Source organism: Struthio camelus, chromosome 1, assembly GCF_040807025.1.
Source record: "Struthio camelus isolate bStrCam1 chromosome 1, bStrCam1.hap1, whole genome shotgun sequence".
NCBI classification, from domain to species: Eukaryota; Metazoa; Chordata; class Aves; order Struthioniformes; family Struthionidae; genus Struthio; species Struthio camelus.
The window spans coordinates 32,776,852-32,800,736 of NC_090942.1; the positions used below are offsets into that span (position 1 = coordinate 32,776,852).

The window sequence follows — 23,885 nt, forward strand, 5'->3', positions numbered from 1 at the left end:
GGGATGGCCATTTTCAAAGAGCCCATGCATTTATGTGCTCAGATTCCCTTTCAGAGCAAGATCTCTCTGGCTGCTTATGTGAAATGCCTCCACTTTTAGTTATTCAATTTTAGACATGTATCAACCTGAGAAAAGCAGAGAATCAAAAGCTTTGTTTCGAGTCACTGTGGACTGTAAGTTTGCAACAAATTCCAAAAGTTAGATCCAACACATTTCAAGGTATGTCCCCAAACCTTAGCTACAAAAACTGGTATACATTCCACTAGCATGTTTTTGACACTGCTCTTAGTGACATGAAATATTCTCTGCCTGCCTTTTTCAAACCAATAGGAACATAAATCAAGCCTGACAAGAAACTTTGAAGTTAGACTATAGTATTAGTGTTACACGGGTCTTCATTTTATGCATAAAGTTGTCTGCTCTCATAGGAAGTTGTTTTGACGTTTAACACTCCCATCTGACATACCAAGAAACTTCAACTACACTTAATGATTCTAGAATATATCATATTTTTGTCAAGCCATAAAATGTGAATGTAGAGGACTGATTTACAATGTTGATCTCTTTATTTCAGCTGAAGCAACTGATTTCACAGTTTTTCAAGCTCTTTCTCACCTGACTAGATCTTAATCATTTAAGTAATATCATGAACGCCAACAACTTGCATGTGGTAGGGAAAAAAATTCCAACACTGTGGTGAGGTAGATCAGTAAAATTTGTGGGAGCAGTGCAGGGGTGTGGCTCAGATGGAGTTTGGGCTGATGATTTAGGTCTCAGCAAAGCACTGCTTAAATTTGCTCCTGGCAGTCACAGGGCACAAGAACAAGGGAAAAGAATAAATGCATCAGCAGCTGAAAGCTTATCTGCATTAGGGCTCCAGTAACACTGGTTTTCTGGATGGTTCATTGGAAGTCTGGGGCCTAAGTGAGTATGTTTTCCATGTGGCTCTTCATTGCATGTTGTTTGTTTGCTTAAGCAATATTTCATTTTTTTTACTTTTTTTTTTTTTTTTTAACATTCAGGATGCTTTGCAGGTGATATGGAATAACTTTATCTACTACTTTTTCATTTTTTACTTAAGGTACCTGAGGCTTTTAAAGTAGCCATGGGAGGGTTCTCCTATCTCTTCTTTTTCACAATGGAAAAACATTGATAATTTTAATGAAAATATTCCCTGAAGGAGAACAGTGTGACCTACCAAATATTCCATGATTCATACTAATTATTTCCTGCCAAAAACACTGTGCATACAGAGGTGCATATAAATCAAATATAATAAGTTTTCAAAAGAAGTTAGGCATCTAAATCCAGTGAAGTCAGGTGCTCGGTTCCCTTAAACCCTGGAAAACTCTACCCACAAGCCTAAATATTTTAATACAAGCACATTGACTTTCTATTAGGAAAATTAGATGATAAGTTGAATCCTCACTGATGGTAGCTAGTACTATCATTCTACTCTTTCTACAAATTATCAATTCTCATGCTTATTCTTTAAAAAAAATTAAAACTGAACATTCATAGATTTAATAAGACCTGTCATAATCACAGACAAAATCAGTGAAGCAGGGGAATCAGCTGTTTACAAATGCATTCAAAAGATCAGGAAATAAAGCTTTTTTTTTGATGAAACCAATCCCTGCATTTCATTTTTAACCAAAAAAAAAAAAAAATCAGTATGGCTGAGCTGTCAGGCTTTAATTGTTTCAAAAATCTAATGACAAAGGGAGAGAAGTGTCAGAAATTCACATGATTTATTATCTTCCTACACTTCAATTTCTAGCAAATGTACAATCCCAGAGGTATTCTCAGCCACTTCCTGACAGCCCCTTAGCAGTACACAATTTTCTTTTACACAAGGTGAAGGAAAATTTAATGTATAATATCAGAACTGATTAATGGAAGTCATGTCAGCTGTCAGTCCTCTGCAAACTAATTAGGCAAAGCACTCAGGAAATCTTGGTGCTGCATATTACGTTTACCAGAAACTTTAAGCCAGATCATAAGAATAATAGTAGATGATTTAAAAAAAAAATCCTTGGAAAATGCTCCTTTAATATTTAATATGTATTTATTTGGCCAACTGCTAGTTTTCTGTAAAGAAGCCAGACATTAGCCCTCCTAAAATACATTCTAATGATTTCTGCTTGAGTTTTTTAATTTGTGGCATAAATTGTACTTCAAGGCCTTTGTTTTTTTGTACAACGGACCACTAAAATATTGCTGAAATAATAAAGCCCAACACATTCTAGATAAAAACAATCTCCTCCGGAGTGCTAGAATTCATGTCAGCGTGGAACTGTTCTACCAGAATACTGAATACTGAATTACTGTCTGGAAAGAACCCTCACTAAAAGTATGTTTAAAATCATACTCCATAGCCATCCACGTGCTCTTGGCCTTGAACCAGGTTGGAGTTGTTATGTGACAGGCCGTAATATGCCAAGGGAAAACCTTGCAGCTGCTACATATAGGACAAGCCAGAACATCTTCTTGGTCTGGATAACCCAGGAATCGACAGAAATCTAGGTCTGGAGCTGCCTGCCTTCACCATTGCTTGTCCAGCAGCACAGAATATCCTCTATCATCAAAGCCTTAGGTCACAACCCAGGACCTTCACGAACAGTATTCTGTGAAAAAAGTTGTGAATCAGTCCAGCCCTTTCATCTCCTGGACAGACCAAGTTATCACACCAGTACCAAGTACTTTCATAGAGTAACATCTACTAACATAGGAGTAACATCTCCTCTAGTACAGAACAATATCACCTGTCATTATTTTCTGTACAGAAAGCATGTCCATGTAGGAACGTCAGAAGATAGAGCTCACTGCAGCCCCACAGCTGTGAGCAGAACTGACATGCTTACCACATCCATACTGCCTTGTTTTTGTATGCATATCCTGCATATAATCCTATGCGGGGCCCTTGCTGCACCACTGGAGACCAAAAGCCAAGCCCATTGTATCCAGGCCACCTATATGCTTTTTCATACCATGTTTCTCAGAGAAAAATGGTTGAAGCTCATGGGCATCTTGAGCTAGTGAGGCAGGCGGTCACAGGCCACTAGCCTCACCCTGAAAATGTTTATTTTCTGCTTGATAACTGCATTGCCTGGGGCTGGGTCAGCTCTAACTGCATTGCCTGGGGCTGGGTCAGCTCAGCCCTCAAATAGCTGAATCCATAGTTTCCTAATGTTGTTCACTCTTACGCAGAGCTATTCCCAGGATTTCTCATAGCAGCTTCATCAGCCCACTTCCAGTCCTCGTTCATCAGCCAGGTTGCAGAGGAGACGATGCTGCAAGCATGTGTGAAACCGCACGTGACCCTGCTATGCTTAGACAGCAAGGGACTCCTTTCCACAGAGAAGTTTAACTGCAAACACACTTTTAACCCTGTTTTTTGTATGGCATACCACGTCCCATTTCTGCTTAAGCATCCCTAGAACTGGTACCTTGTAGCACATATCTGAGGACCACAAAAGTTATAAACATAGAGAAAAGGATTTAACGAATGAGAGGAAGATTTTCTTGCAGCTGGTTTTGTCATGCCTTTCCAATGCCTCACAAGTTTGTGGCAACCAATATTTAATTCTAGCCAAAATATACTTAAAAAAAAACTGTTTAGCATAGTCACAAACATGTCAGCTTCAGATGATTAATCAAAACAGCAGAGTAGCTAATAGCTATATTCTTCCATCTGCTGATGGATTATTCTTCATTAATATTAGATATAAAAATGTCTTGGAGTTACAGGCAGGCCCTGCCCTCTCACCCCAGTTGTCATAGTTTGCCTGCACCACTTGACCCCTTTATAGCTCTCCTCAGCTGTCCTTTGGAACAAAAGTGACAGATAGAAACAGCACAACCACCAGGGGCTATGGCCTGTTCAGAGTCCTTTACTATTTTACAATTGATTGACATTAAGTTTCCTGGAGAAGAATCTGAGATTCATGCTCAGAGGAGAGTCCCACAAATCACATCTGCGAAAGTAACTTGGCACCCACAGAGAGGCCGTTTCTGACTGCAGGTATCCTGGTGAAGCTCCATCCTCCTACACCGTGAGGGCCAAACTTCAGCCTGCAGCTGTGAGCATGCAAAGACTCAGCACAACACCTTGCTTAAGCCTGAAGAAAGGTTCATATTCCCTTTGTATAAGGGAGGTTGCTGTCACCACAGCAGTTCTTCAGTCATGCCCATTGCTGGCCTAGGGTGCAGGACGATGGGCGTGTGACCACCATGTGCCTGAGCCTTGGCACCCCCAGGGCCTGGGAATGGCCACAACAGCAGGCTAAAATGGCAACAGCTTCTAAACTCTTCTAATTTCCAAGAGAAAAAACAATGTCCCACCCTAAATATTCTGTTAGACTTGCACTTGCGCATTCGGGCATGTTATATTCTTCATTCAGCACATCAGACGCTCTCAGGGTAATTATGTCAGTGAAGCTGCAAAACACGTCACACCAGGATGAATGCGCCCAGGCAATCCTTATTAGGTAGTTGCCAGTGGATGAACATTTCACACAGAATAGTAATTATATCTCTAATCCCCAGCCCGGTAGCTTACTCACAAAATACCTTCCAAAACTGAGCATGGGAGGTAAAATTCTTCACTCTACTGGAAACAAAAAACAAGGGCTCCGCAGAGCTATCAGTTATACAGCATATTATAAGATTCCTCCCCCATGCAAAGCAAGAGACTGTCTGTTAACTGTGTTCCTCCCTCTCCTTCAAAGATATAAATATCTTTCACCTTTCTTCCTCTACCCTTTCTTTCCAAGATGGTCTACCTGCTACCTACCTAAATAAACTCTAAACAAGTGTTCCCAAAACGTGTTTCATCTTCAATTCTTTGGCCTTTATTTGAGATCTGAAGTGTGCCCAAGTGTTCGTCTCATTTTTCCAGATGTTAAAAGAAATTAGCCTCTACCAGCAAACCTTATCTTGCCCAGAGTCCATCATCCATCCTATTAATAACGTTTTAGCTTCCCTTCAATTAAACGCAGGCATCTGTACAGACAGGAAAGCAACAGTAAAAGGCCCGATAGACTTCTGTCATTGTAAAGCCACTGCAATATCAAAATAGACTTCATAGACTGTTCCTTTGACAAAAGGGGAAGGAAGGGACATTTACAGTAACAAATATTTTCTGAAGTAATATAGGCATGAGCTCTGCAGGCAATGAATTCCTTAACTGGCTACAGCCTTGTAATTATTTTACCTTGATAGTATGCTGTTATCTTAAAGCAATCTATCAAAGAATTCACTACCAACTTTTTTCCTCTATTGCACTGGTGGAAAAATTTCCATCCTGACTATTTTAAAGGAAGATTGGCTTTTTGACTAAATATTTTTTTTCCAAAAACAAGGGGAGTGGAAAGCGGACTGCTTTCCTTGCAAAATGTCAGTTTCCACAAAAAAAAATCTTTGAAACTTTTCCAGCAAAAACTTTTCAAGCAAAAAGCAACAAATTCAGCTTGTGGAGAGGTCCCTCTTTTTTATAAACATTTGAAATTCCTTTGGGTAAAATACCCCAAGCAAATCTATTTTTGATTGCAGCCATTTTGTGAGCCTGTAGCACACTGTGAAGGAAGTGTAACAAGTTGTGTAATTTTAAGATATCTATGCAAGCCAGTGAAAGGGCATAAATACCTTTTACACAGTTGACCTGCAAAACACGAGTATGTTACAGAACTGCAGATGCATTTGGCAGCACAAATCTCCGTCAATATAAAAAGCTTGAGAGTGCCTAATGAGCTGTATGAGAACAAGACTTGAGGGGATATGTTAACTAACACAACATCAGCTATGACTCTGCGGCCGGGGTTGACAGAGACAAGCCTGTGGTTCACGACCAGCTGACTGCTACCCTGCTGGCTGCTGCAGCCGTGTCTTCACGGGGTTTTTGAACCAGGGGTCACCGTGTAAGGTAGTAATTAGAGAGAGCTGCAGCACTTTCACGGCTAACACACAGCACCCTTCTCTTTCCTTCCTATATATAGCGAAAGCGTCTGGCAGCCCCAGAGCCTGCTGGCCTGAATCTTTTGCCACTCTCGAGCTTAATAGGCACTTCATTCCACCCTTGACGGTAAGAGACCTCCAGCAGAGTTTTAATTTTATCATCTGCCTATTTGCCACTTAGGATGTTTAACCCTCCCGCATCTCCTAGTGCAGCTGCCTAAACCAGATCACAGCAATCACAGCACCAAGCAAAATGTTTATTTTCAGACAGGATTTGTAAAATACTTCTTTTTCTTTTTTTTTTCTTTTTTTCTCTGAAAAACAATGAAATTGCAGACCTTCAAAATTATGTAAAGGTACAGAACATAGGCGAAGAATGAATGCGGAATGAGGTCTGAAATACACTCAGCTACTTGAATTTTGCTAAGCATTGGCTCCAGCAAAACTGATGTTTTGGATAGAGCAGCCTACGAAGCAGGAAATGAAATGGAATTTCAATTAATTTTATTTCATCATCTGCAGCAGATGGTCATGTGTTTTGCTGCAGGGATTCATGCAGAGATGTTTAAAAGGCATGTACCTTTCAGCTCATCACAGAAGCCCACTCTTCACAATGGCAGCTAAAGGTGTTAACACATGCCTAAATAAAAAGATTAGAAAAGCCAAAGGAACAGAGTAACTAAATCATTCTCTCTTGATTAGTGAGACGTCACTACCAGCGCAGCAATTTACCTCAACTTATCTCAGTCTCATTTTAACTCCTTTTCTCTGGTGACCAGACAAGAGGGGTGTATTTCCTTCTGAAACTATTTGTTCACTTTAACGTGCAACTACAAAAATATCCATAAAGAAGAACAGAGACAAGATTCTTGCTCAGAGATCACCTAACAGAAGTTATAGTACTAAGCTATTAGTGGATTTCAGAGCAAAAGTTGATTCCAGAGATGACCCTATTCACTAGACACCAATACAACCACCAAAGCATAGTAGATCTAAAATACACAGCAGTATGATATCTAAAATTACAGGAAAAGCACATATAAATCTGTTCCAGGGTAAATAAACTTAGAGCATCTGTAAATTGCTTTTATATTCTCTGAAGGGGCATTTTAATATCTTAGATCGAGCTCTGAAACAAGCTAAATTATCTGACCTAAAGCAAACCAGAAATATCATCTTTTGTTTTCAGTTCCTTTCCTACTTTAAAACCGTTTACAGTAAACTCTTCCATCTGATCTGCCTCGAACAACTCAACACTGCTGGGAGTTCAGCATATTCGGGAAGAGCAGAGTGTCAGTCAAAATTGGCTACGCAGGCCTCAGAGGAGGGCTCTGACCACAAATAGTAATTACAAAGTTTTGCTAGCTGGTTATTTTTACCATTATTCGGTATGTTACAGAAGATCAGGTCAGAGAAGCTAGCTCGGGTCATTTAGTCTGTCCTCTGCACTTTACCGAGCTCTTCCCGACCTCATTCTCACCAGTGCCTTGTTACCCTGCATCAGTAGCAGCCCTGGCGGTGCGGCAGCCATCCCCGTTATCAGTTATAATTCTTCCTTAATGCACTGCTTTAACGGCAGGCTGCGCTGCAGCTGCAGGGAGAGGGACGCTCAGAGCCCTTACCATACCTATAACCCTGCGAGTCCCGTGCAGGGGCAGACTGCAGAAGAGCCAGTTCCCTGCCGCAGAGCTCTGTGGTTTGATCCCGTCACCCCCGGGAGGCGATGCCCCTTTCGCCATCTGCCTTCCGCCCAGGAGTTCAGTCTGCCGCTCACACTTACGCTCTTCCCTCCTGTTCTCACCAAGCTTCATGGTAGAAAAGATACAACAAACAGCACCGTGTATTTTTTGAAATAAACTGACATAAACCTACATTTCTGATTCAATAACTATGAAAAATATGAAAAATTCCTAACAATACGGAATAGTGCAAAAGTTTTATTGGCCCTCAGCTAGAACAAAATTATAGTTTGATGATAGCTAATGATTGTTCTCTAATGTAAAAGAGGTCTGGAAGGGTCCTCCAGCAGTTATCTAGTGCCTGTGCCTGCCAAGACAAGATTAGCAATGCCTAATGTTTCTACCTCATGTTTGCATGGGAAGGATGTGATGTTCAGTCCCTTCTTAATACTAACTAATTTGGATAGGCCCATTGCTGAACTAGGCTTCTTATTAGAAATTATTTCCTCATGTATAGACAGAACAATTTAATTTACAATTTAAAATTAAATTTACAATTTAAAATTACATTTACATTTCAGAACCACCACCTCTCTTCTTCATACTACATAAACACTACATACTCTTCTTCAGACATGTGCACAGTTCATTCCTTTTTTTTTTTTTGCAGCTTCCTTTGCATATCTGAAGAGTGTTACCATGCCCCCACCCCTTCTCAGCCTTCTCCAGCCTTCCCTCACAGGTCATGTTTTCTGTTCTTATTGCTCTTTCTTGGACTTAGCATTCGTTCACACCATGTCATACCTTTGGTTTTTTTCAGATCATTTATCCAATTTGCTAGTTATTCTGAATTCTAAATCCTGCCCACCAAAGTCCAACTCCTTCCAGTTTACCATCTGCACATGAAATAAATGTACTCTTCAATAGCATCATTAATGAAATCTATGACTGGCACCAGAAAAAACATTTAGAACATAATGTGAAGTTTTTCCCCATTTTGACCATGAATTTTTGGTATTCCTTTTGTGAGCACAGTTTGTCCACCTTTTTTTTTCACACCACAGTAACTTCCTGCAGACATGGTTTGTCTAAGCTTTTATAGAAGAAAACAGGCTATGACATAGAGCCAACCAGGTTACTGAAGTCAGTTTATTTTTTTCTCTATCTGAAAAGACTTATTTGGCTTCTTTGTTGAAAAAAAATCAGTTGGTGTGATGTGATTTTTTTCCCAAAAAATCTGTTCAGGCTGTTATTTGTCATTTAGTCATTTTCCAAGCTTTCTGATTATTTTGTCTGTAACCATTACAGGAATTAAAGTTAATCTGATTGGTCTGCAATTCCCTTTTTCTTTTTACCATGTTTAAAGATAGGCAATAGGTTTGCCCTTTCTGGAATACCATCCTTTCTGAGTAAATTTACAGAAAATTGTTAACAGCTCTGACACTGTTACACTTTTTTCCTGAAGTACTCTTGAAAAAGTTTCAAGTACAGTCATTGTGAAGACGCTAACCTATCTAAATATTCAGATTTATTCTTTCACCGGTCTGCTACTCTGGGCTCCTTGCCCCTGATCTAAATGATATTAACCATCCAATCAATGCACACTTGAAGTGAGGGCCCACACAAGCTGCGTATTAAACTCTTTCCACCTTCTTAACATGATCTGCTGTTAGCTTTTTTTTTCCTTTTTGAGTAATTTCTTTTCTTAGTTTTCCCCCCTACTACTAGTGTATTCATAAAATGTTTCCTTGTTACATTTTACCCCTCCTGCTAGCTGCATCACAGTTCCTGCCCTCCGAGGGCTGCAGATACAAGGTTTTCCCATCCTCAGTACCAGCCTGTCAGCTCAACATTTTTGTTCAGGTCCAGGAAGCACTCATGATTTAGTGAAGTCATTTTCTTATCCTTCCTTTGCACAGACATAGTACATACTTTTTCTTTCACAGAGTTTCCCGAAACTTTTTTCTTTGACCTTCTTCCTGTAGAATGGCTAAGACCTTCTTTTTTTTTAAATCTTTCCACTGCCTTTATTCCGCTGTTCTTCCTTCCCTTATAAAAAATCATGCCCTTCACTTTTACATTCCCTGTAATTCACAATTAAGAAAAACTAGTTTTTAATTGCTTTTTTTTTTAACTTCCTGTATCAAGGAATGGCCTCCTGTGCACTGCGAGAGTCTTCTTTTGTATGGTTTGGCTACATTCATGGCTCAGCAAATAGCTTCTGGTGTTTGTACAGCCTATGATGTCCTCACATATTTCCTTGGAGGCAGCCAAGAACAGCCTTCTAGCTAATGACTGGAGGTCCTCCTAGGTCCCCAGGAAAGCCTGTCTAATGGTATCCATCATGTGATGCTATTGCAAGAACTTGTGCAGTATAAGAAGTTACTGTGCTTGATAAGAAGGATCAAAGATATTCCAAGTTTTCACCAGGAGTATCTACTGTGCCATTTCAGAGCTGCCTGCTTCAAATAATTTATAGCAAAATTGGCCTCTCACCCCATCTGGAAGCCTCTCCTGTGTAGCAGTGTGGAAGCAACCTCCATTTCTCATGTTCTCCTTTACCAAGAGATGTACAACTCTTACTGTTGGATGAATGTTAGTGGTAGGGAAAAAAGCACCATCTGCTTTACCCATTTGAACTGGTCATCAGAGGTGACCCTTGTAAGGGCTGCCCTCACAAGTGAGGTCTTTCCTCCTCTCATGGCCAGCGGAGGTTTCCATGGGTGCGTGTTTACGTCTTCATCTCCTCTTCCTCTCTATATCCTCAGTGTTAGATCAATATATTTTCCTCTTTTTTTATCAGGCCAAACTTCCTTAACTGGCTGTATTTCTCCATATAAATATTGCAGACATGTGAGTCATTCCCTAGAGACTCTGTTGTGCCAATTAAGTAATAATTTTTATTATGTGCTGAGATTTCTATTCCTGCACCTCCTACAGATGCATATTAGGCACACGCACCAGTAAAGCTGCCTGTTAACTCTTAACAATAGTTTAGCTTCTTTATTATGTTATTATGTTTTCCCATTGGGCCTTGCCTGGACAGTGTACTTCTATACCCTGCACTCGCTGGTCTGTTCTGGCCCTCTAAATGTCGCTGAATAAGAAAACGACATTGTCAATTCATAAGCGTTATATTTTAAATTGAAGGTGGCAGTTGGCATACGTTTTAAAGATATGTCACAATAGTTTTTTTAATATTTGTTATAAATAGCAGTACTTTCTACTCATGTAGAAATATCAGAGAATTTTGCTTATGCAAAATTAATGGTTGCATGTCTACTTTAATACAGCAGCCACTCCAAATGTTAAATTCAGTTTCTTGAACAGGAAGAAAAAAATTCACCTTGTTAAGAGACGGAGCAGGAAGGGAAGATGATGCTCAGTTTGTTACATTTCTGGCAGACTTCCACAGTGCTAGAGAAATTTACACCAGTTCAGTTGCTCTTCCTGGATTGCTGCTGTCTTCTTTGTACCCAGTTTCCAGGTAGTCAGATATAAGTGATTTAGGCATAAGATATGCTTCAGGCAGCATTCCTTCTGGTCTCCACTAGTGTCTGAATAATGTTGCAGTATAGGACCCTCTTATAATTCCATTTTACTTCTTTTTATTTAATTTTTGCAAGAAAAGGCTCTCAATAAAGGCAGTTTCTCCACATGTTTTATGTTTAGATTTTAGCTGTGAGATTTTCATTTGAAATAAGCTCATATTTTATAAAGAAAAATCCTATATGTAGTGGCTACAAATGATACATGGCAAAGGATACTAAATGAACAGAATACCTAAGTTCAAATTCTGCCTTCAGTTCTTTCCACTTATGTTGGATCAGTACACTGAAAAAAGATTTACAACCTCAGGATAAGTATCAAAAAAGAATTACTAAAATGCCAAATTAAAAAAGCTAAACAAAAAGATGAAACAGGGTTTGATGTTTCTAAAATGGTATCTAAGGCATTATTGACGTCATTAAAGTCATTGGGGTTGTAAGGGTGCTGCTGAGAGAAGTGCAAGTTAATAGTAATGTGCTACATAGACTGCTCTGCCTATATTTATTACATGAAAATGTACATTCAAGTTACATTTACCTGTGTGTCTTCTACATTGATTCCTATTGAATCTTATGTCTTCCGCTTCAAACTAACAACCTCATCCTGCTCTTTTAACTCTTTGTCTTAATACATTGTGCAATTTACAATAACCCATATTTTCATACAAGCAGAAGAATAATCTTCTTAGTTGATTCTCCACAGGAATTATTTATTCAGCTTTCTTTTCCAGGTCTGGAAATAATATAGACAGTAAACTTCTTTCCACCTGCTTTTCACTGAAAAAAAAGTTAATTTTTATCAAGTGACACTGATCACAGAAAAATCCTTTTAAAGAATGCTTGTTATTTATTCAATTTTATGATTCAGCATACACATAAGGTATTAATTATGCTACTTAATATTTATGAGTTCTTTTTAGAAAGGTCTCTAATCTGCACAGTTATTAAGTATAATAGGATTTACCTCAACAAAATCTAATGCTAGGACGAAAAGTACATGTAGTAAATCCTATTATAGCTAGAAAGATGGGTTACCTTCCCCTCTTCATTGTTTTAATCCTCCTTTGGCAGGAACAACAAATTTGCAGGGTTTTTTTTTTTCTTGATTGAAAAGTATGAAGGGTGAATGTTAGGAATATCCTGATGTTCAGCAAGGGAAAATGCCAAGTCCTGCACCTGGGTCAGAACAAGCCTCAGTACAGGCTGAAGGCCGACCTGCTGGAGAGCAGATTTGTCCTGGTGGACAACAAGTTGACCGTGAGCCAGCAATGAGCCCTTAAGGTAAGGGTGGACAAAAGCCTCCCGGGCTGTATCCAGAGCAGCGTCACTGGCGGGCCAAGGAAACGGATCCTTCCCCTCTCCTCACCACCGAGGAGGCCACAGCTAGTGTGCTGGGCCCGGGGCTGGGCTCCGCAAGGCAGGAGAGACATGAGCATACTGGAGCCAGTTCAGCAAAAGGCCACAAAGGTGATGAAGGGACTGGAGCATCTCTCATACAAGGAGAGGCTGAAAGCTGGTGCTGTTCAGCCTGAGGAAAAGGCTCTGGGGGGGTCTTATCAATATGTATAAATATCTGATGGGGTAAAGAAGGTAGAGGCAGACTCTTCTCGGGGGTCCCAGAGAATGGACAAGAGGCAAACAGTCACAAATTGAAATACAGAGAATTCCATCTAAATATAAGAAAAAACTTTTTTACTGGGAGGGTGATCAAACACTGGAACAGGTTGCCCAGGGAAGTTGTGGAGGCTCCATCCTTGGAGATATTTAAAACCCAACTTGACACGGTCCTGCCCAACCTGCTCTAGTTGACATTACTTTGAGCAGATGGCTTGGACTAGACAATCCCTAGAGGAGTCTTCCAACCTTAGTTTCTCCACATTTCTGTAAAAGTCCTCATTTAGTTACCTACAAATCTCACATGAAAAAATATGACAGCATCTCATTCTGTATCACTAATTTCAAGAAAAATAAGGCAATCAGATTCTGTCTCTTTACTTAAAGAATATATTCAGCTGATTTTTCAACTATCTACCTTACTCAAAGTCACGCTTATTTTTATCAGAAGACAAAGTCTCCAATAATGATGCTTTCTGTTCCATTACTACTGCTGTAAAAATAAATAAATAAAAACAACAGAGCACTTGAAAAAGAATTATGAACTTGGGACATGAATCAAATACGGGTTATTACAATGTCAAATTGGAGCAACTTAACAGACAGGTGAAGTGGGTTTGATGTTTCCAAAGCACTATCTCAAGCGTTGATCACTGAAATGAAGAGCAATATGAAAAAAAAAACCACCTGGAGAGGCTTCAAAGTTCATGTCATGCTGATTAATGGCAATTTTACTCTTTTTTAATGCTAGGATATTGCATTAACCAGTAGAGAGCCAATGAACAAAAATACTGTCACCTGGAAGGGCAGGAAAATGAATTATTTGTGGTGTCATCCAAAAGTAAGATATTCCAAACCTGACTTACCCCAGAGAATAAAATGTAACATGAAATATAGAGCTGAAACTGAGTTAGGATGAAATTCACTTTGTTTACACATCATGAGTGGTTCAGGTTCTGCCTCACAAAAGAATTCCTAGTTTTAGACTTAGTTTAGGCATAAGTGGAAACACCACATACTCTAGATATGTAAACAGCAAATATTGTGTAATTTTCATTTCAGTATTTTTGTTCTCTCTTTGGCTCATGTAAAATTTAATCTTAGTGTTACCAAATGTTATCGTTCCTAACTGTTTTTAGCCAGTTTTCAAAAGTAGCCTTTATTCATCATGAACATACTATCACATATGATAGCTTGCCTGCAGCTTAACTCATCATACAGGTGAAGCTTTCATATGCAAATATATGATATTGAAACCTTCACAAAATTTGCCTATATAAATACTAAATTAGCTAAAACTTGGGTATAATAACCAATGACTTTAGGTTTTTAGAATGATTTTTGGAAAAGAAATTAATGGAACACAATGAATGTACTAATAGTGGATATAGATCGTTTTAGAAATAACTTGTTTGGCAGAAGAAACCACTGGGACTATTAAAGCAGAAATTAGTATTTATATGCAGTACCATAGAATCAGGAGGCAAAAAGCAGGCATTGGCTCCACACTCAATAAAATCAGACTAAATACCACTAGTCAGCCTATTCATACTATTTGCTTCCCAATAATGTGTCAGCTTCTCCTGAGTCCTTGAAGGCTGAGAGGCCAAAAAGTGGAACCAACAAAGCCCAATAGAGAAAAAGTCAGACAAACAAGTCTAACAAAGAGTCCAACAAGTTGGGCTCTCTCTTCTCCATTTGGCGAAGGCTATTGTTGAGTTCAGAGCTCAGGAAGTCCCTCCCCAGGAGGAGAGGGGCAGACAGGATTCTCCGTCTCACAGCACAGCTAATCCTAGCTCTCAGATCCCCATCTAGTCAACGTGCTCATGCCAAAAGAAGGAGTGGCCATGCGTAGACCTTAATCAGGCCATTTTGGCGTATCAAAATTTTCACATGGCCAGGACCATCCAGGTACTTATCATATACCCTGGAGAGTTGTGGGGAGGGAAACACCATGAGCTGCAAGCCGGTGGCGATGACAGCCACTCCCTGGAGGTCTCACATGCCTGTTTCAGGACAGGAATGGATGGGTATGCAGTAGGGTGGCCTCAACTACCCCTTGAGTTTGGTTTACTCTTGAGTCAACACTATCCTGGAACTGATCATGTTCCATTGCCCTATTATCAAATTGTTGAAAAGACACAATTTTACCTTAAAAAAAAAACCTCTAATGTCAGCTCCATGGTGGTAGGCACTCTATAGAGATTTTAAAAGGGACATCTTGCACTATTCTTAGCACGTAATAAGACACAGCAAATAAATAAAACAAAGAAAGTAAGACAAGGCAAAAATAAAATAGATGCAATTAGTATAACAAAAAGAAGGAAGCTGTGGCTTCCTCTCCTGATAGTTCTCCCACCCTACATTACTAGATCCTGCACAGGAGTAATAAAACTAAGTAATTCTGTCTGCATCTTCACATGGGAACCCTTCCTGGTATGTTTTAAGGTATCAGTTCAATAGCATAGACATTCTCCACTGAGGACTATAATATCCTGTTGCAAAGGGAATGAACTCTCCCTAATTGTTTTTTCCATGCCTAGTTATTACATTCTGTGTCTCCACGACCCATTAAAGTATGCTAGCCCTTGAGAGGAAAAGGCAGTGCACATATTTAGAGAAAATGCATATACATAAACACCCCTATATGTATATTCACATAGAGTCCATACACTCACATGTACATGCACATTTTATTTTTTACAGCATATATTATACAACGGGAGCTCACAGGAAGACTAGCTTTTTGCAATTAGATTTAAAACTATTTATTGTTTGCTTTTTAAATTGGAACCAGAGAGACTATGGGAATTTATGGGTACCGTTTATACTGCAAGCCTCAGCGGGGTACTTAGATTCTCCAAAATTAGCACTGACACCTGCAGACTGGATATTTAATCCCTACTCTGTAAAGAAAACTTACTGAATTAAAAGCTGGGTTACTGTTGTTATTTAGGAATCCATTTCACAAGATAATATATGGAAAATACAATGCTAAAGAAAGCAGGGTGAGGTGAAAAGAAGCAGCATTCCCTAAGGCACTATTCTGTTCTACTTCTGTTGTTGGTATGGTACATTAGGAAGTTTTTCCTGTAATTTTATTCTCTGTATGTAGCTCTCCTCTGATGAGCTATGCGGTTTTGGTTAATTGTAACGTTAGCAGAAGGGAATGCTTTACTTTGTGCATGGCATTTGATGATTACTTAAACATAGTTTTTAACTAGTGACTCATTTCTGAGTGGGCTTCAATATGAGTGGGCTCTGTCAGAGAAAGATACAGTGTCATCGTCTCTGAAAAGATCACCTCATCATCTTAGGACTCTGGCTGAATACAAGCCAACATGCCTGGGCAGGGGTAGAATGAATTGTGAGCCTGCTGGTTTAACTCCTCTTCCCGCATCAGAAACACAAGTTGCTGCTATGGCAGGAATTTCTACTCCTTTGCAGCGATACTTCCACAATTTTCAGTGACAAGTGGAAACAATAATACTGCTACAAATCTTTTGGGGTTATTTAACTGCACTAATCAGCAGATAGCATTTAACAGCTGTTGCATTCAGAAGATACTCTTCCCTTTGCAGACTGGGAGTAGCTGTCATCACCTCTCATTAGTGTTCGGCCTACGCAAAGAAATGGGTGTTTAAGATGGCCACCATCTCGCTCTTCTGGCGGCTCCAGAGCCGAGTACTGTGTGCTGGGCAAACCCCCTCCTCTCTCCTATTCCCCTAGTGCTGTTAACCACCTGGCCTCACCGAACAGAAATATTTGCAAATAAATGTGCTTGTGCAGCTGCCTTGCGGATGGAGCTGTCCCCAGGCATCGTACCCTTATGCACATCGCCCTTCTCTTCATTTGCCAAACCCCAGAAGGAGGCAACGACAAGTTACAGTTACCTCTCACCTATGCAGCCTCCAGTGGAGCAGAGAAAATAATAAGGAAATAAGCTGCACCCCACTGAGTAAAAAGCTGCGTGTCCAAGGAGCCAAGCAACATTCTGCCATTAATACTTGTGTAACTAGATTCAGGTCTTTGCTGTTTCTTTTTAATAGTTAACTAGAGACTCACTGGAGTTTATGGGTACTGATTCGTTCGCTTGCCTCAGCAGAGTGTTAACTTCCTTTCAAATTAAATTAAGTGTCCCAGAATAGAGTTCCAGAGCCTGCTCCAAAAAGCTTACTCCTACTCTGAGGATTTCCCTGCAGGGTATGACAACACAGCTCTGCCCATTAACGCCCTGGTGGTCTGCAGGGTCCTAGCTCAAAGCAGTCACAGACATTCAGACCAGGATCTTACCTTTGACCATGCCATGAACAGAACAACAGTGTTTCCATCCACCTTCTCTCCTCAGAAGCCAGGTTTCTGCATCTCACACGGCTGCATGTTCCACATAGATGCCACCTTTCACTTGAGGGGCACTGAGCTGCAGGTATACAGATTTAAAAAGCATGTGTCAGTATTGAAGGAGCGTAACCCAAAGAAGAAATGTGATTAGGTCTCACTCATTAAAAAAAAAAAAAAAAAAGAATATCAACCAGGAAAAGGGATATGAGAAAGGTAATTTTGTACAGTAATGAAATGTAAAAAAAGTAACGCAAGCAAATAAGGCATCAACAGAAATCGAATTTTGCACAAGGTAATGCATCAACATTAGTACTTTGCATAATTTTAGATATAACAGAAGAAATCCACTATGTGTGTTTTATATAAGAATAGAAGTACATATAACAAGTGAAAGTCATTTAATAGATTCATGAAATAGGATAGGAGTTTACTATGAACCAGACTGAAGCACTTTCGAATAAACTTTATCTTTATGTGTTTTTAATATATGCTGCTCTCCCAGTACAGTTCAAGTTTTATTTCTAAGTTAATTTTAAATCTTTTATTTTAAGGGAATCAAGTGTACTTTCAGTAACTGCCCTTGAAAAAAGATATCGCACCTGCTGCTTTGGGTTGTAGGCCTCCAACTTTGCCACCTGCCTCCTTACAAAATAATTTCTGAGTTTGACTATGTTTATAAATTGACACTCACCTTTTTTTAAGATGAAAGTTTTCATACAAATTTCCAGAAAGGCTTTAATGACATTTTCATGCAAAGCTTCCAAATCAGAGAAAAAGTGGCTATTGGAAGAATATTTTGGCAGTTTGAGAATCCACAACAGCTATGTCCAATTTAAGGGACAATGGGCTCAAACATCTTTTTGGAGGTTCATGACCAATCCAAAATTTCTTACTTAAGCCTTGGGATGATTGTAAAACCCAGACAGGAAAGAAAGTTCACAAGTGCTTCAAAACTACACTCCTGATCCAAATTAAAACAAAATCATATATTCACCCTTTGTGCAGTAAAACCAGATTCTCAGGGATAGTCAGAGAAAACTATCTTACTCTTTGGGCATCCAGATTCACTATTGGAGGTGGGTAGTCATGGACATTCTTAAGAATGCCACCCTGCTATCACCAAATCAGGTAGGCCACTAAGAAGAGCGAGGCTTATATTTTTATCACTCATCACGCAGAAAACTGTTGGAATGGAAAAAATGTGTAATAAATGACTTGAAGATCTTGTGCAAGCCAAAGCTGGAGGGCCTTTAAGTAAGGTAAAATCCCTGGATGTCATCTGTAGTAGCTGTCATGCTTCAAGTAGTAAACTACCAGATGTCATGGAGTCTCCCTCTCCCTTTTTACTGTTGATAGGAAAACTGGGCTTCAGAGACAAATTCCAACAGAAGATACATGTAGAATGGTGACTGTCAGTAGGTAACTAGCTTTGTACTGGTATGACTGCCCTGGTGGTTGTCCATATGCTCCAGGATTTAGTCTGCAAACTCATGATATCCTCACTACCCATACAGACAAATGCATCCCAGGCTCTAAGAAAACCTGTAGTTAGCTTTCTGTGTGAACTTTTATTTGTTGTTTTTTTTTTTTTTTAATATCACCAAAAGCAGAGGTTTTCTTGTTGGACGTAGCAAGACTCTTTATATGTCTGGTATGCTATCTGGTTGACACTGCTCTTGAGTTGATGGAATGGAACAACTATGAATCTTCTGACAGATCTCTTTATGGCTGTGGCCTAAGTCCTTAATCACGTGGAGTGGTCATTTAGTGAGATGGGAAGGCTTTTCACGATTGACAGAGCTGTGCCAGGCTGGAGGAGGCAGAAGCTGGTGAGGATCCAGACACAACTGATTTGAAAACACACACTACAGTTTAAGAAATTACGATGCTAGATAATTTTGTCTTTCTCCTCAAGCACTCACTAGTATTTCTGGATCAGGAGAAAAAGCAACGAATGGCAGGTTACCGCTGTTTCATAGACACAACCCCTGATCTTCCTTACAAGGAGAGAGAGTTTCTTAGGCCCATCGGTGGCACTGCTCAGAGCTCTGACCTTGCACAAGGCTATTACCTGTACCAATCCTGCACATAATTTTTCCAGTGTATCTACCTGATGCCTATGCTCATCAACACTATTAAGCACGTACTCCTGAAGTTCCTGGCCTGCCTCTCTTTCCATTTCTCATTTCTAAATCTAGGCTGCTAACTCCATCCAGTAAATCTTCCTGCTCCCATTTCAAGCACACAACAAGATTTTGGTATTCAACATATCTCCACAGAGGGCTTCTCCTCTGAAACAAAGTCCCCGATGGAAGTGACAGTGCTTCATAATTTCACGCTGACTAGCCATATAACAGCACATCCCTTTCCTGACCCACTCTAATGTCAGAGCTTCCCTCGAAAACAGTAACAAGGATGATGGGTAGAAGCACTGTCTGGTTCCCTGTAATCTAAGACAACTGCAAGTCAGACTGCTCCCGCAATATAATAAGGAAAAGTTTATTTTCTAGACTTCCTATACTCACCTCACTTTACCAACAGCATGCTAGGATGAGTAAGATGAGGTGGGTACATATCCCATGGCTGAGCAAAGGAATAAGTAAATAGAACAGCATGTGCTTGCAAACATCTAGCTGTCACCGCAAATATACCCTACCTGCAGAAGGTCAGCTCTTTCGCATGTTCAGCTCTTTCGCATGTTTAAATGCTGCGCCTTTCTCTGTAGTAGTTTAGGATTCTGCTCATATGACTGATCATTTTTCTTATGTCAACACTGGACTTGTCCCTTACATTCCCTAAGGGATGCTGGATGTTGAAATTAGGCAAAGAATTTAACAAAGGAGTAGAACACCTAAATGCCTTTAAGGATCGAGCCTTGAAGACCTATTTCAAACTCAACTACAGACAAAGGAATTACACTCAAAATCCTGAGAGAAACTGAAGAAATTGTCATGTAAATTCGTCTATAACTGATCCAACAGATATTGTATTTGGGGAACAAAAGTGACAGGTGTACATCAGCAGCTGTCACACACCCTTACTATCAAACTTCCCTCCTCATGCCCTTGCTCCAAAGAGCTTCACTCCGCTAACTACTATGCAATATCAGAGTTGTCAGAAAATTCATTTCCAAAACATAACAAGCAGATATATGATATAATAGCTTCAGTGAATGTTATTTCCCTTGATGCTTTTTTTATTTGTGAAAATTCTCAGTTTTGTGACCTGAGAACTTTTGTGACCTCAGGACTTGTGACCTGGAGACACAGGAGAGATGATAATGGAGTAGGTCAGCTTTTCTGTTTGTTGCTTTAAAAAAAGCAGCTTGTCTGTTCAGTTGCTTCACTGAACTAATGAAGCCCGGTTGCACATGTTTTTTTGTCTTGTGGTTGATTGCAAACTCTGATTAAAGCTTCTGTTAGGTCAGTGGCACTTACAAGAGCTCTCTTCCCAGTGGGGTCTCTAATATGTGAGCTCACACTTTAGCCTTTCCGTTACTCCGTGCATTTCAAGAGTCTTCAATCTATCTGGCTGCCTATTTCCGCAAAAATTATAAGAATGCCATTATCTTTGAATTCACTTAATCTGTATTTAATTCATCACCCAAATTTCAAAAGTTGTTGCTGGCAATAGAGAAGCACAATGTGATTGTATAAGAGGCTAGGCTAAAAATCACCACAGCCATCCCTCCTTTCCTCTCTCTCTCTTACGTGTGCATACTGCACACACACTCAGAGAAAATAAAATAAAATATAGGAAAACAGCAAAATATATGAAAATACCTTAACATGTGTGAGGCTAGAAATGACCCTCAATCAGGCAGGATCTCTCCTGCCTGTGCTCCCGCCTCCGGAGCTGCAGCCCTTCCCTCTGAAGACCTACCTACCTATGTACTTCAAGTCAATGCAGACCTTCCCCCATTGATGCCAGCCCCTCTCTGCACATCAGGTTGGGGAAGGAGGTGGGAAGAGGAGAGCGGTGGAACTGGGTGGCATCTTTGTCTGCTCCTGCGCAAATGCACACAGACAGGTCAATGGTAGTTGCTTCTGCTGCTGCCTCCCACCCAGTGACTTCCTCCTCGCTTTCCTCCAGCGAGGGAGGTGTCTCCATTGCAGACGAGATATGTCACAGCAACCATTACTGGAGTAACCTGAACTGCTACCAGCAGTATCAAGCCCTCAAGGCCAGGCCCACAAAACTGAAAGATCCTGCTGTCAATGAACCTGTCAGGAGGGTTTGACAGGCAGGTAAAAATATACTGTGACCTGGAGAAGGATAAGGATGATGCTAGAATTTTTCACTTTATTTTCCTTTGTTTCTTGCTGGTGTGTGTCATCACAGCTTTTTGTGTGTGTAGAGAGAAGTGGAATTATTTTTTTTTAACTAAATCTCTTCTTTCCTCAGTGTGAAAATAGGTCAAGCACAAATCTAAGGGATGTGCCTTAAATATATTTTCTGCCAGAAATCTAGCTAGTGTTCCCCTGTTTGTTGCTGCAGTGTGTACTAATCTATTCAATCTCTTTATCATAAGGGATTTCATTACAGTCCCATTAGTAATTGCTCACAAGGTTTAGAGTGCTGTCTCCATCCAGTGGTAAAACTTTGAAATTGCTGCTTTCCTGGAGTTTCAGTTTTTCAGACTACCTGTTAAGCATGAAATATAGTAAGTGCTGACCTTAAATTGCACAACTATTAATTGAATAACTACATTACAACATCATATATGAGACCTAAGCATGCATATGCCATCTGTAACAAAACATGGCATTTTTTTTATTATAATAATCTCAACAGGAGATGTTGTGTGTTTAAATTCTTATCCTCCTTCCATTTTCAACTTTCACTGTGAAAGCTGATATTCTTCTGCCAATATAGCCATGTCTGGCGATAAGGAAACAGGGACTCACCCACCTGCCTGTCCTGTTCCTCCTCCAGGTTAATGCAGCTCCATCAATAACCTCTTCTTTGCTAATGTAACACATGAGTGCTTCTGGCAGCTCACATTTTCTGGAGATGTGGCTGATCTATGCCAGCAAAAGAACTGCTACAGAGTGTGCTGTGCTAAATGAACTAATGCAGTTTCACCAGCAGACACTCTGTAATTAGTCAAGCTCTTGCTTCAGTGCCTTTCTTATGCTGTGTTGATTTTAGCTGCCACAGACAGGAAAGAGAAGAAGATGCAGACAGAGTCAGCTATGAGAACACAAAGGAATGCCAGGTTTTTTCCTCACTGTAGCAGCCTGTGCCTTAAGTCTTTCAGAGTCACGATGCCCCTGCTTGACCCTTTTTGGGATACTTTCTTGTTTTCCCTTCTCTTTGTTTTTGGCAGAGCCTCAGCAAACATTTCGTCCCAGATTGGCTCCACAGGAAAGAGAAAAAAAGCTGCTGTCTGAGTAGGTCAACAGCAACTTTATCAAAAAATGGTGTGAAAAGTTAATTCAGACGCTAAATGGTCCATGCCAGAGTCTCAGCAATGTTACACTGACCTGCTTTTGGTTTGGTTTTGTTTTCCCTAATTGCTCTCCAATATGCCAAGTTCTGGCTGATCTCCAGGAAGCAGGAGCAGAGAACGTGTAACCCCCTTTCTAATCCACCTCCTTGGAGTGCCCTCAAGGCAGCGCTGGCACGGTCCAGGCTGTGGGCCTTTATATTCTGGGGATAATGCTGGAGTCTGTAAAGATGCACCGTATGTTCTGTGTATGTAGAAAGCTGCAGTATGGGACTTGGGAAGAAATCAATTTTTTCAACGTTACCTTTCAGCATTTTAAATCCAGGTATGGTCCCTTGTCTTTTGATGGTATCATAGCTTTGAAGTTGATAAAAAGAGTTGGCAGCATATCTGTGCCTAAGACTTTCAAAGAAAGAGTTTGCTACTTACTACTCAGTTGCTATTCCCATCGGCTGCCAGGTCATACCCTTGATTCCAGAAAGTTTTGAAATTAGTCTTGCCAGAAAGTTCAGGAGAGCGTAGACCACTTCCTCGTTTTGGATTTGTTCGTAAGTTAGAGCCTTAGAAAACAACTTTATGCGCATTCAAATGGTCCTTCTAAACTGAACAGGATTGGCAAGGCGCTAGGAACACATGAAGTTATGTACGAAAATATGCTTAGAATCTAGTTTTAATCTCTCAGTAGGCCAAAATGCAAACTTGGAAGTAATGAGGGTATTTCTCCTTTTGTTGTTGAAGTGCTAAGGAAAACAATTAACTTATAAAGAAGGAACCCTACCTCCCTCAGAGAAAGTGCTAGCTTATAATAAAACTCAGAACTAAAAGATCTTCCTTTTTATTTCACGTAGATTTCTTTAAAATAAAGAATCCAGTTCTCTGAAAAGACATGACCTTATGCATAAATTTTCTCCAAACTCCTGAGATCTTCTCTCAGATGTCCCCCTGGCCAGCTGGCCATGCAACTCTCCATTATTTTTAGGTTTAAGTTTGCAGTTTTATTTTGAGGGAAGCGTCCTTTCAGCTTCATGGGATGAAACCTGTTAGTTTTTTGCTCAGCACTAGATCCTATAAGGCTATGCTTTCTGATGAGACGCTCTCAAAATGAACGACAGTTTGCAGCTTTCACCTTTCTCAATGACATTGCACCCGCTGCTGCAATCTCACTTTAGGAAATGAGACTTGCTCACAGACTACATTACAACACAAGATAGGAGGGTACAGCTACCCTTAGCGCAGTCACTTCCCTCCTTATCTCACTCTGAAGGACCCATAGACTGCACGTTAGCTCTGCTGTGCCCC

At 40.1% G+C, this 23,885-nt stretch overlaps 1 long non-coding RNA gene across 1 annotated transcript in view; it reads right to left on the bottom strand.

The window, feature by feature from the left end:
• LOC138065761 (uncharacterized) overlaps window positions 1-22,164 on the bottom strand; it is a 51,939-nt gene extending 29,775 nt beyond the window's left edge. The window contains exons 1-2 of the long non-coding RNA XR_011138833.1: window positions 22,049-22,164; window positions 17,090-17,216 (exon numbers count right to left, since the gene is read on the bottom strand). This is a non-coding gene — a long non-coding RNA (uncharacterized lncRNA). The remainder of the gene's footprint in view (window positions 1-17,089; window positions 17,217-22,048) is intronic.
• Window positions 22,165-23,885: the final 1,721 nt, after the last annotated feature.